Raw genomic sequence first — 19,627 nt, forward strand, 5'->3', positions numbered from 1 at the left:
GGGGAGGGTGGAGGCAAGGCAGAAGAGAAGGACACCAGCAATCCAGATAGGAACCTCCAGATTCAAACAAAAAAGCCCTGGTGGCACAGCAGTGAGATCTTTTAGGTTAAATGTAGGCTGAAAGGCATTTGGCACCAAGAGCAAAAGATTTTTTTTTTTTCCTTTGTTCAGGGAACTGAGGGTTTGGCCATTCTACAGTTTCTCTTTTGGAGGAAACTGGTTTACAAAATTCTAAATTTTGGGTTAATTGCTTAGGTCAAATAAGAATAACAGCTTAGACTGCAACCTAACCAGTGTTAGGTTCGTGTCCTGTACAGAAATCCAATTCACTCCAGATTTCACTGAAGACAATTATGCCTACTTTTTATAGTCCACTGTAGTAAATTAAATAAAAAAAAGTCTTGATAAATCTTCTTAAATCATCTTGCTTGGAAGAGCTGTAGGTATGACAGCATCCTCGACAAGTGGATATCATCAAGAAAGGATATAATCTAGTCTTAACTTCATGTCATACTAGACAAGAGGGTAGAACTAGGAAGGACAGAAAGAGGTACCATCTACATGAGCACAGAAGATAAAATCATCCACCTCTCAGATCAGTATGTCAGTTCAAACAATCTAAAAGTAAGTGTTGCACAGGGACAAAACCATCAAGCTCAGATTTAATACCTCAGTTACGAAGACTTTAGTGTCTCAAGTACCTAAGTTACTGACACAATGTAGACTGCCATGTCTTCAGACTTGTGAACAGTTGCATAACTCTCATAATCAAGTTGGGCCCAGGTCTAGCCTGATTATGGTCTCTTATTTGCCATACAGAATGAATCAGGTCACAGAATTCTTCTGAGATTATGAGCATAGAAGGAGTGTGGCTTTTTCTACTTCTCTGTGTTTCTCATCAGTGTTATCTGCCTCTGTTCTGCTGTCTTTCATTAATTTTCTTCTCCATATGCTAATTTTAAAATATAGCATTATGGATCACAGTATTTGCCATGTTCCTCATCAGTTGACATCATATTCCAAACTTAGATGTATTTGGTTATCAATGCTGACTATAGTTTGTTTTTTATATTTGTTGGCATCCCTCTGTGGGACTAAGTTTGGAAAAGCTTATGTATCTCTCGCTAATGATATTGTCCTCTTCATCACGGTTTCATTTTTCTCATCACAGTGTCATATCATTAGGTTATATTAAATCAATAGTCAACTTGGTCAGTCTTAATGTGTTTCGTAACTGTGGAATGTATTACAGTCTTCTAGTGAACAACCAAGTGTGGCAATACTTAAAGACAACACATTTTTACACTGGGAAATTAAAAAAAAATTTAAAAGTGTGGGAACTTTGAATCTGTTTAGATTCAACTTTTGGAGAGTACCGAGCTCTGCTGACACCAGTAGCTCTTCTCCATAGCTTTTAAGCATAACTGGAGCATAAATTACATGAATAACAAAAAAAAACAAACCAAAAGAAAACAAAAACAAAAAAAGCCCTGCCAAACCAAAAAAACCCCAAACTATACTTATAGTGATCAGATAACACTGAGTGACAAAAAAGGCAATCATTTACATGCAAATAACTTTGAAGCTGTACTGACACTAAAGATGTAATGGACTGCATTTATTAAGGTCATATTCCTCAGAGACATTATACTTGAACGTAGGCTCTATAAGCTGCTTATGTCCATGCATGGCTTCCTGACAGCTGTCTTGCCTTTACTCCCATGATTTCTTCACTTTTCTCACATTTTCCCTACCTTTCACTAGTCTGTGCGTGTCAGTGTCTAACACCACAAATGAGCTGTGGCCTCAAAGCCTCAGGCATCTACAAATGTCGTTTGAAATAAATGGCTTACCTTGATACAAGGTTTAGGTTACTGAATAAGCCTGCAGATGATTATCTTTGCTACTTTTTTTTTTCACCTTTTTTTTCCTGCTTTTGTCTTTTTACTACTGGAGTTCATTCACTTGAATTCCTCAGTATGTGGAAATTTTGAGTACTGCTGCTGACTATTATTGCAAGAATCCAGAAGGCGAAATATTTTCCGGTCAAAGTACATCTAGTATTTTTTTCATAATCCCGCTAGTGGTATGTCATTGATAAATTGCAACAGATATGCTAATGAGCCCAATACTGGCTCCAGACTTGTTCAACGTCTTCGTTAATGATTGGGATGATGGGGCAGAGTGTACCCTCAGCAAGTTTGCAGGTGACACTAAACTGGGAGGAGTGGCTGAAATGCCAGAGGGCCATACTGCCATCTGGAAGGACCTCGGCAGCTGCAGAAATGGCTGTCAGGAACTTCATGAAATTCAACAAGGGGAAATGCAAAATCCTGCACCTGCGGAGGAACAAGTCCATGCACCAATATATGCTGGGGGCCACCCATCTGGAAAGCAGCTTTGCAGAAAAGGACCTGGGGGTCCCGGTGGACAGCAAGTTGAACATGAGCCAGCAGCGTGCTCTTGCAGCAAAGGCGGCCAATGGTATCCTAATCTGCATTAGACAGATTAATGAAGGTTTGTGCCTGGTGTCTGTATGTTAAAAATCACCAATATATCTGTGTGTGGGCCTCATTCTTCAAGAAACCGGAGTTGCTGAAGTGTGTTGATAAAACCTATCAAGGTTCTAGAAAATGAAAAGTTAGTCACCTGGTCTAATTCAGCCCCTGGAGTAACCTTCCTCTCTTCATCAAATATGCACCAAGGATCCTAATTTCTTCAAAGCAAAGTTAGCAATTTTGAACATCCCTGTAAGGGATAATTAGACTTTATAGTAATCAAATGTGCCTTTTGACTTCAAAGGTCAAGAATTACTCCAGCATATCCCTGACACCTATTCATTTTAAAAAGAAAATAATTAGTAGGCAACTGAAAATAGGGATCACCTAGGCAGTTATTTCCAAGCTTTAGGATTAAATTAAAAGGAAACATTAGTTTTGAGAAGTCAGGAGCATATTAGTGGTAGTTTCAATCTGGTTCTCTTACTGAGCCATACAATTTATAACAACACCCTTGGGATTCCTTACTGACTAACATGGATGGGGATGTCCTGTGCTACCAAATTATCAGGTATGTGAAACCTTTCCAACAAATTTAGAAAATTCTATGTGATCAATGATGTTGCAAACAGAATTCTAAATTTCTCCACTCCTCTTTGGACTTTAATTTTTTTTGTTACAAGGTGATTTTCTAATCTCCTCCCGCTTTGCTTTCAGTCCTTTCTCCCAAAGCATTCTAGTGGGGGACACATACACATTTGCTATTTTCCTGAATACCTGAAATGTTGTTGCACCTGCATTTGTACCCGTATTCACTCTCCAAACGATCACTAGGAGAAAAAGGTCTGGAAGAACAAATGCTTACCTTAAAGCCTGCTCAAGTGCTTGCTTGTTTCATAATATGTACTGATGGGTGAACTGTGAGGTTGATCAAGAACGTGTTTCTTAAAAATCATACATGAGTTAGCCCTTGATTTGACATTGCACAAGTAGTCATCTTAATAACCTAAACCTCTACTTTAGGTATTAGGATATTTTTTTGAGATCCAATGTTGTGGCAGAGTAAATAATATGTGCAGAATTGTCACTTTTTTTTTCTGTCAAGAACTTGCAGTGTAGAGAGGCTATTACAAAATGTATGAAATATTTCTCTAAATGTTGCAAATTAATGCTGAAAGAACCTACTTTCTGCAAATTCCATTTCTCATTGTGAGAATATATTATACATTTTAAGAATCTCTGTGAATCTCAGTAGCATTTTAAACATTTCTATTTACTATTTGCAGCTCTAAGTACTTTGTATAGTGTTTGTGATTAACTGATTTAATCCATTAAATGATTTTGAATGAAATATCAATTTTGAGAAGATAGGTTTCCAAGCCTATATAAAATTTGGTAATGCAGTCTATTTATAGCATCTTTAAGTGACTCATTTTCATTCATACATTTTGTTTTGACACAGTGGGTGGTTTTGCCTCTCTTTCTCAGATAAGTTCAGACAATTTATGTACAATTTGTGTCATAGAAGCTGCTTGATATTTTACAGTGTTGAACTGGCTGATTAATGATGGAAGAAATGTAAACTACTAAACCAATCACTTCTGAAATTTGGGATAATATAGAACAGATTTTTAAACTGAGGCACACACACACCCCCTGCCACCTGATTAATTCTTTTTGAAGACTTTTGCAGAGCTTGTGAAGACAAATTGATGGTATTTACATGTTATTTCACTTAGTGCAGTATTAATCACATCTAGAATTTTTTAGAGAATTTTTATATTATTACATAGGTAGAAGAAGAAACTGTTGCCTTTCCTCTGGTTCCAGGGACATTAAACACCCAAGACAAAGGGTTGATGTAGATATCCTCATGAGATCATCATTGTTATTCTGTCATCTTCTTATGTGCCAGTTTTTGGACTTGAGAATAATTTTTCAGAAGAAAACTGATCCCAAACTGCAAGTTGAGAGTAAAATTTGATTTGTGTGTCATGACTCCAGAGGCTGGCTTTGCCTGACCCTCCTTAGAGATGGCTGCATGTGTAAAATGTCCAGTTTTAATCAAGGTCATTCACAAATATATTTGCTTCCACTTCAGATTAGGGTCAGAACGTTAGCTAATGTAAATTAATACATATCTAATGAGATCAATACTGATTTATACTTCTTGCAGCCTGGCTCCTCCTTTCTCTCCACAATCCTCCTTTGCATTTATCTTTTTTTACTCCATATCATTTCCATTATTTCCTATTCTAGTTCACTGAATAAATGTTTTTCTCTTTAGCTACCTTACCACTGGGACTTTTCCAGTACTCAGGTACATTCCTTTGCCTTTCCAACCCATCCTTCTAGGAAACCTCCTCCTCAACTTCCATGTTAAAAAATCATATTTTCCAGGCAGGGATTTCAATTCACATGATGTATTGTCATTGTGTAATATTTTCTTGACTAAACCACAATAAAACTTACTCCAAAATACAAACATTTGAAATTCAGGAAGTTTTTCTTTACCCTTAAATATATTTTAAGTTATAATTGTTCTTTGATTACATCTATTACATTTCCACAGTCTTTTATCATAATTAAAAGTTATAAACCACAGCTATGGCAGAGTGATCCTGTTTTTTTAATGAAAGATGTCATGTTGAATTGTCCAGAGAAATAGAAACCAGTGTATGTTAAATGACTACAAAAATGTATTTGTACCTTTATGCTTTGATTAAAAAAATCTGACTGGCTGAAAATGATAATGTTAGTATTTCATAATTTTAAAAGTATTCTATAGTGGGATCTTGATTTTAATGTGACACATAAGGAGACATACTTACTATGGCATCATTCATTTTTTACAGTGGAGTAAGTCTATGGGAAACAATTTCCTCATCAGCATAAACAAGAAACAAATAAATATAAACACATTTTATAGTGGTGATGTTATCTGAACCTATTTAATTGATGAATGAGACTGATCTGAGAAGTTAGTCTCAAGAGCTCAGTTGGTACAAACCAAGACAGTCTGAGCAATGCCAGTGAAATCTGCTGATTTGAATCCCCCATCCCCACTCCTATGAAATAACTGTCTGTCTAGCTAGAGCCTAATTTACCACCCACTGAAAGTCATGAAGGAAGAAAGTAAAAATATATATATACACCATTTTAACTTAAAAGATGTGGGTCCTGAGGTCATTCTTCGGATCAACTTTATCATTTTCACACTCAAAGCACTGCGGAGCGTTAATCATCCATACTGCTGGGCAAGGTAAACAAACGTGCTTTGTGCTGGAGCCCTTAGGGTAGCTTTGTAGCCCAGGGAAGGAACACGCCACAGCCAGCACCACCACACTGCGTCGTACTGAGAATGGAATAATCACCAGCCCTCTGTGAAGAAGGCGTGCAGTACGCTCGCTAACAGTAAAAGTAATGAGGTGAACAACCTCAGCCCATTACCTTGAATGGAATTTGCTCTTTGTCCTCCCTCTCTATGGCTTGGTAATAGCATGGGCAAGAAGGAACACGCAGAGACACGTTTAGTCATTTTCAGCATTTTTGCCAATGAGAAGTATATTGTACCACAGCAGCTATTGCTGCAGATTCTGCATCTGTAGGAGGTCTGATCTCTATTGAAAGATCAATACAATGGCCCTCTATTTCTCATTTTGAAAGGAGCCATTGTCACCTGGCATCAAAATGATGCTTTAAAAATGCTGAAAATGATTCGGTCCTCTCTTTGAAGGCCAGGTTTTACCAGCCTAACCCAGACTGAGTATTATCCAAAGGCGACTTACACTAGCAGCAAGATCCAAATGCTTTCACATATTTATCTTCAAAAATCTGGAACAGTAATGATTTTTTTTTCCCCTCCTTAAAAAGAGATATTTTTCCTATGCATCATTTCCACTGGATCACTTTGGGAGGAAAACACAGGAGATGAGTACATTCAAGCATTCTGAAAGCTCTCTGTATTGAGACCCTTGTGCTGAAGATGTGCTCACAGAGCACTTCAAAACTGTAGGAATGGTATAAAATGGTCACCTTTCTACTTACTGGTTTGCATGCAGAGAGTCTTTGATAGATAAACCCCACAGAACTTCACAGTCTTCATCTTACCTCCAAGTAGTTTACAACATAGACGTATAAAGCTCCGATTAATGACACATATCTTAGCATCTCTGCCTTCATAATTCCACTGGACTGCTATGTTAGAGCAAGCAGGATGAAACCAATATTTTCTACAGGGAATTATTCCTGCTCCACGTTTTCATCCGGTCATTTGACCAACAGAGACAGAAGGACCTAGAGGATATATACAGAGCTTTTGGAACTCAAAATCTGGAGGCTGAAAAATGTCTGAAAAGGGCTGACAGGTTGTTAGAATATGTTGAAAGTGAAGTTATTTCTAACAGTTGGTGACAGATTTATCTATGAAATCTGTATGTTTCAATTAAGAAAATGTAAAGCAAATAGCATGTCATGAAGAAATAAAATGCAAAATAATGATCAGATTTCATTTTAGAAGTTCATGTAATTTCAGCTTTGTGATTCAAGTTTGAAGAGCCTACAAGCTAAGGATTTGAACTTTGAATAAAACATACACCTGACACATTCTAAGAACAATGTTAAATTGTAACAACTCAGGAGATATTATTAGCTATGAAGATATGTAAAACTGCTAGTCATTTTTAAAAGAAATCTTAGCCGACTGTATAGTTTTGTCTGTTTTTAATGGTAAAATATGCTCTTTTCAGTAGCATACTACTTTCTAGTACCATGATCCCATGGTACCAAGAAGGTAAGTCCTTTTTATTTAATGAACAAAACTAATTATCTCTCCTTACAAAATCTTAGCTGTGCAACGTCTTTCAATCTTTCTATTTCCCAAGCTCCTTACTTTACAATTACACTTCTGATTTCCCAGTATCATCAACACAAGAATCTTGTGTTGGAAGAAAATGAAAAATCTGAAACAGTTCCTAAATGATAACAACCTTCTCACAGAGTTCAGACAGTAAAATTACATTAGCATTTTTCACTTACTTTAGTAATTAATTAATTAATAAATAATAATTGTTTGGATTTTGAGTGTTCCATTGAAATAGACTCTGAATAATCACCTGCCACAGGAACATCAGGCCAATCTTTATCTGCCTATTTTGTATAAAATCAGCCCAAGAGAATGCACCATCACACTTCTTGAAGGGACCTGACAAACAATGTTGATCATCTTGCATGATTCAGTTTATAAAAGATTTTCTTTCCAAATATGTGTTATAGACATAAGTACTAACTGAAAAAATTATACTGCAGGAATACTAAATTCAGACTTCAACTCCTGTTTCTGCAGGACAATTTATTTCATTTATTCCCATTATTACTGTAATTAATTCATTAGCTTCTTTGGACTCCAAATGTGATAGAGATCCCCTCAGGATAATGTGAGTGCTGCATTCTTGCAAAATATAAATATAAATAAATATAAATATACATACAACTAAATTATTATCCTTTGCTAACTAGAAGCTAATAAATGCTAACTAGAACCTAATAAACACAATGCTGATTTTCCTAAGATGAATTATTTTTCTCTTTACTGTATAGTTAAAAAGTCAGTTGCTGCTCTGGGAAAAATAGTCTGGTTTTAAAGGTCGGACAACTGAAAATGTCATTCCCAAATTAAGTTCAGATCAAAGTTTAGATCTGAAAGAGGACATTTCTCTGATGAAGTCATTCAAGCTGGTTGATTGCAGAGCACGCTGGATGTAAACCTTTCCAGTCAGGCTCTATGAGAAGCAGCAGTGGAAAAAAGCTAACAGAGATGCTGGTGCTGCCCCTGACAGTATGATGACCTTCTTCCCTGGTTCTCTCTGGAGAAGCCCACATCAGCTGGCACTAACAAGTAGTGCGGAGCAATGCTGGCAAATCTATAGAACAAAAAACACAATTGGTACTGAAGCCTCAGTCTCTATACTGTAAGATTTTCAGAGATCTTTCTTTTGGAATAGCCTTTGATCCAACAGACATCCAGCTTGCGTGTTTCACTGTGTAACACAAACCAAGACACAATAAGTGGGAAGAAGCAAGAAATTTAATTAAAAAACTTGGGTTTGACCTGAACATGCCTCCACAACACAGAGAGGGGGCTTCAGATCTCCCTGCAGTGGGGATCAAATTCAATGTTTCTCCCCTCTCTTAAGCACACAAGTCTGGCTATTCTGGGCTCAATAACTAACATTGCAGTTCTACAATTCTTTTTCTTTTCAGAAAAGAAAAAAAAAATCATGTAATTGGCCAGCGAATGGGAGTGTCACCCCAGGGACTAAGTAGGAAGGAAGAGAATGAAAAAAGGAGGTCTGATATCCAGTCTCTGCTCCTATATTCTTTGTGCTTTTTGGATATATAAGGTTGGGGAGAAAATGCATAAGCAATCCTAAAAAAAGAAGTCAGGGTGTCCTGAGTTCGGCAGGTAAGCAGGTAACAGGAGGAGTACATCACATATTTCATTCCCACCTTACAAGGGAATGATCAGTACAGGAGAGGCCACACATGTGCCTACTTTCATAAAAGAGTGTCCAAGCCCTGGAAGGAATAACCACCCTGCACCTCTCCTCAGGGCATGGAGCAGTGGGGAATCTGTGGCTCCAGGCTTCCTCCCAGTCCATGGCATCTTCTATTGTCTCAGCACGGCAGGTCTACTCTAAGGCTATTGGGCTTAAACTTGAAGGTAGCACCCTTAATTCTATTTTCTGAGCCACCATTTCGAAAATAAGGTGTTGCAAAACACAATGTCACAGTACCCAGATCATTCTTGGAGCTAGCCCTATAGAGAGCTTGGCATTCAGAAAGAGGAACAATATACAATCCCTAGAGCTGGAATGTGGTGTGCAGAGGAGGGTGTCACCCTGCCACTCAAAAATTCACCAAGGAATATGTGCTTGGGTCCCTGTGGGCCCTTCCAGAGCTCTGGCTTATAAAAATAAATACCTATCAAATATCACATCTCTAGAGACGTCTTTGTGAGAGCTGAAAAAACTGGCAATCAATCACACTGCAATAAAAATACTCTTATGGCCTTATTCCCCAAGGATTAAATATAATTTTTAACCCACTTTCACCTTGGTAGGAAAAGACATAAAAAACCTATACCAACCCAAAACTTGGGATTCACATTTTAAAGCCAAAATAACTCCATTGTGCAAAAACCCGTAATAGTCTATCATTTAAGTTACCACTTAAAACTGCAGACAGTTACTTTCCCATTTTGACTGATTTTCTCAATGAGCAAGAGCTGAACTCTTCAGAATTAAACCAGGACATCTTAAGACAATATTTTTTGGGGTGTCTGTGGTGGGAAATTCCCGGATGTGTTGTTAAAACAGAATGACATGTTACATACAGCATATACAAGACTTCAGACAGAGGGAACGAAATGAAGGCAAGCTGATTACAACTTTCATACTACATACAGTACCAGAGTGATACAAATGCCAGAGGAGAAAACAGTGACAGCTGCTAGAGAAACTGCTCAGCACTGCAAACCTTTGGCTGCTATATGACACATAATATTAGATGTCTTAATGGAAAATTAGTGTGTTGTGAATGCTGTGACACAGACAGCTGAGACTGCCTTATAGAAAAGCCAGTGATTACTGGACTCCCAGAACAACTTTGGCATTTTTAGAAAAAAAAAACAAAAACAAAACCAGAAACAAAACAACTTCTTTTTATGTGTGGGGTTTTTATTGTTGTTGTTGCTCTAATTAAAGTTTAATGCAAAAGCTCATGTATTGGGTCTCTCTGAGATGGAGTCAGTTGTCCCCACAGCAGCCCTCACAGCGCTGTGCTGTGTATCGGCAGCCAGCAAGGTGTTGGTGACACACCAGGGTTTGGCTACTGCTGAGCAGCGCTGGCACACACCAAGGCTTCTCTCCAACATCCCCCTCACCAGTGGGCTGGGGGTGGGCGAGACCTTGGGAGGGGACACAGCCAGGACAGCTGGCCCAAACTGACCGAAGGGACATTCCATACCATATGACGTCTGCTCAGCAATAAGAAACTGAGAGAGAGGGGGAAGAAGTGGGGGGCATGTGTTTTTACAACATTTGCCTTCCAGAGCAACTGCTATGTGTACTAAAGCCCTGCTTCCCAGGAAGTGGCCGGACATCTCCTGCTGATGGGAAGTAGAGAATAATATTTTGGTTTTGCTTTGCTTCTGCGTGAGGACTTTTGCTTTTGCTGTATTAAATTGCCTTTATCTTAACCCATGAGTTTGGGGTTGTTTTTTCCATCTTATTTTTCTCCTCGTCCTGTTGAGGAGGGGAGTGATAGAGCGGCTTAGTGCACACCCAGTGTCCAGCCGAGGATAAACCACCACAGCTCAACAGGTACATTTTGAAAAAAGTAAACAGCATCAAAACAGGATGAAGTTTCAGGCAGGAAGATGGTTGTAACAGTGAGGTCCCCCACATTCCACTCAGCTATTAAATATATAGACTTATCGAGATGTTGGGGCGACCTGTCAGCAGCAAGATTAAGAAACATTGTATTTCCCTGGGCTATTGTCACAGAAAATTCTGTCTCTTGTTTCACATAATTGTTAGAAATTCCCTCCTGAACCATTCCCTCACCCCCACCCCCACCCCCCGCATTGAATGCTTTAGCTCCAGCAGAGAAAAACATATTAGCTTATGTCTCACCAACCATATTAAAATCACAAATCATGTTTTGGTACCAGATGTACAGGCAGATTGAACATAGTGGGGAATCACGTATCTCAGAAATCTACACAAAGAGTTTTTGGAATCTGGGTACTTTTGTCTTATATTGTCACTTTTACCACCATCACATCCATATTTTTCCCAAAGGACAGACAAACTATGGATTTGGTTTTATTGTTTTTTTTTTCCTTCATATTTTAGGAACACATTCTATTTCTCTGTTTGCAAAACCTGATGTAGAATGCTGTGGCTTAAACAAGACCTGTTTCCATTCACAGTCTCACTGAGGGGTTTGCGTCATCCGAAAGTCTACATCCATCTACCTAGAGCCGTGTATGTTCCCCCACGGGATTCCAAGCCTCAGTTACCCACCAAGAGTAAGGGACCTGCAAGCAAGAGAAAGGCTACATTTGTTTCTGATTATATCCAGTGACTTCAGTCAGATTGTCTGGGACATTAACAGAATTGCAGATTTTGGCCTCAGGAATCCAGTTAATGTCTGACATTATTTACTTACTGATAGTCTAACAGCCATTAACTCAAATTACTCTCCCTCTCACTTTGACTTCTCCAGAATCAAGGATGAGCATAAATGGTGGCACATATCCAATTCCTGAACCTACTTCTGGTGTTTGAATGAAATATTTATGATGTTCTTATTGTTCCACTATTAAATGGTCACGTTTGAGAATAAAAACAACAATACTAATGAAGGTGAAAAATCCCCTGATACATTGTTATAAATATATATAAATCATGTATACATATTTTATATAACTCTCTGTATACATATATATGATGCATTAATGGACAATAAAACCTCCTTCTAGGTTATATTGCAGTATAATCAGTTTGGGCAATAAAACCTCCTATGTTACATCCTGTCATATCTCGCCAGTCATATGATAGAATATTTATGAAGGAGCTATGCTATTTGAAAAGATAGTGTAAATTCAGGTTTACATTCCATCTGTAAGAATCTCAGTGTGACATGAAGTTAATTTTTCCCCATTTTCCTGTACTTTGCTCTGAACAGAAAGACTCTGTACATGAAAAAAAGACATGGTCTCTTTGGCTAGCCTGAGATAGCACAGCTCAAGGGTGTTTTTGCATGTGGAATCAAAGCAGGTGCTAGAAAACTCCAGACTGTGGGAGAAGTGGAAGAAGAAAGTCACCTTTGCCTTACACTCAGCACACAAGTCAAACTTGTGTCCTTTGCTATCCTCAAGTCTTCTTCAGGGGCTGATAAAAGAAGAACTAATGTCCATCTTATGATTCCTGTGATGATTTTCTGGTGTACGGGCTATTGTCTGTCTGGTAGAGCTGATGGAACATGGGAACCACTTGAAATGCTAGTGTGGGCTTCAGAAAGCTCCTGTGAATATCCATGTTTGTCTCTGCATGGTCACACAGGTGATGTTGTCAGTTTAAGTCCCCCCAAATTTCTTACAGAAACAGAAAAGAAATAAAAAAAAGGAGCTAGACTAATATAATGCTGTCCTGGTTCTGGCAAGGATAGAGTTAATTTCACAAGGAGCCAGGACAGATGACCCAAGCTGGCCGGGGGCTATTCCATACCATGTGACGTCATGCTCACCATAAAAGGGGGCTAGTCGGGCAGGGGTGGGTTTGGTGTGGCTCAAGGACAGGCTGAGTGTCTGGTTGGTGGTCGAATTGGTAAGTTGTTTCCTGTTATCACCCATTGTTACTATCTGTTATCAGCACTGTTGTTGATTGTTTCCCTCTCCCTTGCTGTCCCAGTAAACTGCCCTTATCCCAACCCTCGAGGCTTTGCCGTTGTTTTTCCGTTCTCCTCCCCATGCTGCCGTGGGAGGGGTGAGCGAGCGGCACGTGGTGCTCAGCTGCCGGCTGGGGCTGAACCATGTCAAACGCCTTGATAGAACATGTTTCATTTGTATATTTGCACTTAAAGCAGGGGTAGCTACTAATTTCCACACTCCATTCAGGAGAACTAAAGTGCAGAAATGCTAAATGGTTTGCCCAACACTACCTTGGGTAGCAAACGTGAATGGAAAGGAAGCCCAGTTGCCTGACTGCAGCCTTCTGAGCTGAAGGTGTTACGATATTTCCAAAAAATACAGTACAAAAGGCTTAATAGAAAAAAGTTCCACTTTAAATAATGAAAAAAGAAATTCAATTTAATTATTTAACCAGTCATTATTAACTTACAAAGGTAATTTTTCGCCACCTGTGGCAGAGAGACAGTGAGAGAGAGACAAAAGTGAGGCTACCTTATGTGTACTCATGAAGTGGAGTTTACAGTGACAGAGGCAATTGTCACTTGATGGTGCTGTGGCTCCATGGCTGTCTTTTTCCAGCTTTTCCGTATTACCACATCCAAGATGCAGAGTGTAAATCTTCTCCAGCAAACACAGATCTCAAAAGTTCAAATAAAGACCATAATATCAAAGGTGCCTTTAGCATGGAGCCAACATCAGGCCTGAGGAAAAGATACGCTTGTCTGTCAGTGAACAGTGGGTGCTTGATGGACTGCTTACAGAATGGATACGGTTAGGTTCCAAGTGCTAAATGTGAAGAAATAAAAGATGATGAAACAAGTCATCTGAAAACAGGAACTGAAAGTTTAGAGGGTCACCAACATTTTCACTCCAATTTTATGTTACTTTTTCTTGTGTTTTGGTACTGACTTGTCCATGAGTGGTAAACCTATAAAGTTGGACAGGTGAGTTGCAAAAGCGAATGGAAAAGCCCACTCTTTAGAACACAAATACCTGTCAGCAATTTACATCTACAGAGAGAACATTAGCTGTTTGACTTTAGAATAATTCAAACAATGATACTTTTAAAGGTGTTTTGGAAAGAAAATTGAAGTTTTCAGGGAAGTTAGTTACCTAAAAACATGTTTAGTTATTAATGCACAGGGTTTCATTAATTCTTCCCCCTAAACAAAGCCCCAAACACATAATCTTTTACCAAAAATCAGTTTTCTGCTTTCTTGGTTACTTTTGTTTGGAAATGGAAAAGAGGAGGCAGCTGGGCAAAATAAATATAGAATGCCTAATTAGTAATGTTGCCCATCACTTCCATTTTTAAGACCCTGATTTCGTTTGTTTATAAGTTTGCCAAACTTCAGCCATCTGGACTGAAATTTCCCAGCCTGTAGGCTGATTAAAAGAAAAAAAGGAATAAAGCTCTCCAGGCATTTTTAGGGATTAGAATACAGGAAAATAATTTTTTCCACCACTTAAAAAAAAAAAAAAATATGACCTTTTCTTTGAAAATTCTGGTCCTTTTTCTGCTTTAGTGAGAGGACTTGAAATGTAGTAGAGAGAAGGCCTGTATAAGAAATGTGACTCTTTTGTCTACATTACAAAAATCTGCACAAGTATGTCAAATTTAAAGACTTATTTTTTTTTATATTGCAGTTCACACATGCCCTCTGAAGACTTAAGTGCTTTAAAAATCTGAAATCTTCAAAGATTTCAGTCCCACTGGTCATGCTTCTATCTGGGGGAAGAGTCCTTGAATCTATAACTGGGCTGCTGTGGTCCACACAAAGTGCCTGTCCTGACCACACAAACCCCATTTTCAGACATCATAATTTTTTTATTTATTTTTTTTCTTGGAGAAATAGGATGGGAAAAAAGTCGAGAAGAAACTGAAACAAAAAACACTAATAAACTGGGGCTTGGAATGGCTAAACTCAAAACTGAAGAAGGAAGAGGCCAGTTGGGAGATTTGAGAAGGAGCAGAAGGAGTAAAGTTTTTAAGAAACACAGGGATGAGCTTAGGAACACCAGTGTGTAGTGCTCATTAGAACTTGAAATGGTACCTAACGTTTCCCAGGCCCACCACGTCTCTGCTCTCAGTACGTGTCCACGGAAGTCAAAGGCCAAGTGGTCTCTCTTTAATCCTAGTCTGCACAGATGAGCACAATGTAAACCTGTTATCTAGTAAATTAAGTGCTAAAGATGTGCTTAGTGAACCTTATCCTTATTGATGTCACCTTTATTATAAAGTTAAGAAAGACTTGTTTTCAAGTGTGTGTTTTTAGGTCTGATTTAACCAAGGAAGTTTTACTACGTAAATCCTCCAATTCTTGATGTTGCAAACACAAGTGTCTAAAAAAGTTTGATGTTGCCTGCATAATTAATGACTATATTATAATGTTCATGCACAAGAGAAAATTTACACTAACATGCATAATCCTCAGTATACTTTTAATGAACAATTTTAAGGAAAACCTGTGTTATGCAATATCAGGAATGGTATTTTCTTCTGAGAAGAAGAATTTTGAAGATTAAACTTATCAGAGACATGTGCAGTTTTCTATATGTTTCCTGTGGAACACAGAGATAGTAATTCTGATATTTTTAAAGTATACTCATTTTTTCACACACACACAAAGGATTCTGTTTTGATGAGATGTTGCACGGTAGCTTTGAACTAGGTTTTATACCTCAGGATGTTTCTCCCAGGCTTTACAGGACTACTGTCTAGAAGGGTTTTCTTAATAGGAAGAGACAGTCCGAGGATGTGTACAATGAGCTAGATCTTGTTCAATTTTTGCTTCTGCTATAATCTGTGAAGTTGAGCAGCATATTTAAGTTCTTAAGCAAATGCATGTATTTAAAATTATCTTTGACTTCAACATATACTTAAGTCTTTGTCACATAGTGGCAAAATGGAGTCTTGACTATTTTACAGAAACATTTCACTTCCTTGGTGTACACCATTATCAACCACTCATAAAGCTTTGCATGTTTACATAATATAAGAGCACACTTTTAATGCCTTAAGCATGCATTTAATATCTTACACAGCACCTTAAGCACTCAATATTTTGCATAAAAGTAACTGTCGTGATTTTCGTAAGGTTTTAGTGAAAATCAAAATAATGCACGAAGGATGAACTGCAAAGAACAGACAGATATGTTCAGAATACTTGCTGTTAGAAATGCAAAACTGATGGCAGATGCTTGTAAGAGTAATCAAACAGCAGACTCATGAGGACAAGCATACCACCATAGTTATGATGAATATAATGAATAAAAAAGGCGTAAGATACCCTTGATATATAATGAAGAATATAAAGAAAAAAGAAGAAAAATGCTTACAGTGTGAATTTGTAAGCAGTAGCATAGCAAAATTAAGGATATAAAAAACCTGCTGGAAGTTGGCAGTTCAGAAGGGAAGAGATATTAACCTCAGGGTGATTTCCATCTGTTACTCCCAACTAATTTAAACCAGCTGAAGGCAGGCAATGTAATGTAAGTATATGTATAATAGATAACATTACAACTTTAAATTCTTTAAACCTGTACAATGTATTATGAAAGTAGGTTTTATTTTACCCAGGAGGAAAAAAATAATTATTTTTGCTTTGGTTCTTTCTTCTATCTTCCATACCAGCATCTATGTATTTCAAATATATCTAGTCATTAAGAAGTTGATGCTCTAATGAACATAAATTACTGTTGCAATGAATGATAATTAAAAATCAGTGTATAAGAATCAGTCATCTTTGATTCTGATCTTGGGTGTAGCTTCTAAATGTTGCTACAAAATAGATTAGTGTAATGACATACCTTAAACTGAAAAAAAACCCCTAAAAAAAACCCCACAACAACCCTGCCCCCCCCCCCCCCCCCCCGACCCTGAAACGACAAACCCTTCTGGATTTTTGCAGAGTTAGGTATTTTTCTTTAATTTACTTCTGACTTTATTTTGTTCTTCAGTAAACAGGAATATAGAGATGAATGCCTTTCAGAAAATGCATAGTGTCATGATTTAACCCAGCCAGTAACTAAGCACCGCACAGTCAGTCACTCACCCCTCATCCCTCCCAGTGGGATGGGGAGAAGAATGGAGAAAAAAAACAAACCCTCAACTCATGGGTTTAGATGGACAGTTTAATAGGATAACAAAGGAAAACACCACCACCACCACTACTACTACTACTACTAATAATAGTGTAAAACAAGTGATGCACCAATGCAATTGCTCATCACATGTGGAAAGGAAAAAAAACCACAAAACAACCCGATGCCCAGTCTGTTTCCAAGCAGCAATCCCACCTCCCAGCTCACCTCCCCAGTTCTCAGGGGAGCCTGACGTTCTATGGCAGGGAATGTCCCTGTGGCCAGCCTGGGCCAGCTGTCCTGGCTGTGCTCTCCCAGCTTCTGCTGCACCTGGCAGGGCGTGAGAAGCTGAAAAGTCCTTGACTTGGTGTAGGCACTACAACCACCCAGCAACAGCTAAAACCATCAGTCTTTTATCAACATGATTCTCACCCTAAATCCAAACCACAGCACTGTACCAGCTACTAGAAAGAAAATTAACTCCATCCCAGCCAAAACCAGCATGCATAGTAACAATCCTGTACTACTGGGCCAATGTGTAAAGGTCATGGTGTATCTGCGCTAAGAGCAAGAAACTGCATCCAGATTTCAAAGCATAGTTCCTCCATCCCCATACTCCCAGTGCCCTGCTTTTAGGAGTAGGAGTTCCATTTATTTTATAAACAAAACAAGCATATTTTTTTTTACATTGCCAAAGCGAAAAATAGCAGTTTCAGTTCTGTATCTATGACTTTGGAAATGTGTTCAAAGTAACTCAGCAACCAGAGTATTTTTAATTTATTTAAAAATAATAATTCCAAAAGATTTTGTGTCAGTATCATTTATTTATACATATTTGTATATATTTATACAGCCTGTGTTACAAAACCCATGAGAATTACCTAATGGATCTAAATTATAAATATTTTTCTTTCCACTGGGAAAGGAGGCAGGTGGAAATATGCTGCCACAAGTACTAACCAACCCATTTGTCATTTGGATGTATTTGCTTCGGCGACCTCTGTTATTCTGAGAGCAGAACAGAGAAATGTCACCTGGACACGCTCAGTGCCAGGTGTTGAGGGCCTTCTAATACAGTATTTGCTCTGTGCTTTACAGCAACAAGCTCACAATCTTCATCTGAAGGCATAAATACACACATTCACACACATTCACACAACATAAAAACACTTAAGCAGTCAGATATTTATTGTTCTTTGCCCCACAAAAGATGGAGATAAGTGGCTGTTTCTCCTAGAGCTGTTTTAGAGCCAGCTTGACAGAAGTTACAGTAAACTGTAACCGCAGTACCCTCAGTAACCCTTGTATCCCACTGCTGGATCCGATGGGGCTACAGTTATCACATAGCAGCAAACTATCTACAGAGCTCTAATGTTTGTTGGTCGATGACTTATGTTTACCTATCACAGCCAGCCATAGCATAAGTTTTATTGGACTGCAAGGCTATGCTTTTCCCCTGCGTCCCATAATAAGCCCTATCCCCCTTTGTCATTAGCCCCCTTCAGTCTGCAAGGCTTTCTGGGGAGAGTTGGTTGGCTCCCCTCCGTGGGTTTCACATCAGGGCAAGGAGCTGCTCAGTCTTTGATGGTCTGAGGAGTCGCTGATTTGGGTGCCCCGCTTGCCCTCACCAGGTTACAGGGTTCCTCTGCCCATCACTGCTCCTTCAGTCCCCCTGGGTCTCTGTGTGTGCTGTGATTAGTCCTTAGCGACATCACCTACGAGCAACTGCAGGCAGCTGATGCAAGAGAGCTGAAGGGCGTGTCATATATAAAGACCAGGAATCATCCTCTAAGCATGAAAAGGTTGTCCCTCCTGACATTATTTGCCTAAATAGTTAAATGACCTTCTACTTTTATTTTAGTATTGTGAAAATAGTTTGTATATGAAGGGCTGTCTCTTAACCCAGAAGACTAGATGAAGTCCCTTCAACCAAATGATTAGCCTGCAAGCTTGGATTTTTACACCAACAAATAAAAGAAATGAGGGATTAGCATTATAAATCAACCAATAAATTATTTCCTAAAAGAATAATATTATTGCTTTCTTCCAACAGCATTAGATTTATTTTTACTTCTTTATTTATTTTATGGTAGCAGAGATAACACCATTGCACTATTCGTAACAGAAGCAATTGGACTAGCTACATGGGAGTGTGTACTGGTGACTACAAAAGGTCTTCATTAAAGCCTACTGGACAACATCAGGCAGGTAAGAGAAAGACTGAAATAGAAGAACAACTTCTTTCTCTTTTCATGAGAAAACAGTTTGACATTTAGTCTTGCAAAACTGCCTACACAGCCTAGAAAATGGTAAATGGATTGTAGGATTCAGACTTAATGTGATAGAAGGAACTTAATCCAGTCCTGGCATGAATGTTTTTTAACATGGAAAAATTCTTTCCTCATGGGAATCCCTGTGAATTTAGTTTATACCACATAGTCCAACCACAAGATCTTGTCATGCTTCTTCATTCACAAGTTAAGTCTAAATCCTAGAATTTACTTAACAATTTCTATGCATTTTATGCAGCTTCATAAGAATTAACATAAAACTGTTATTTGGGTTTGGTTTT

The sequence above is a fragment of the Balearica regulorum genome, chromosome 1 (assembly GCF_011004875.1).
Source record: "Balearica regulorum gibbericeps isolate bBalReg1 chromosome 1, bBalReg1.pri, whole genome shotgun sequence".
NCBI lineage: Eukaryota > Metazoa > Chordata > Aves > Gruiformes > Gruidae > Balearica > Balearica regulorum.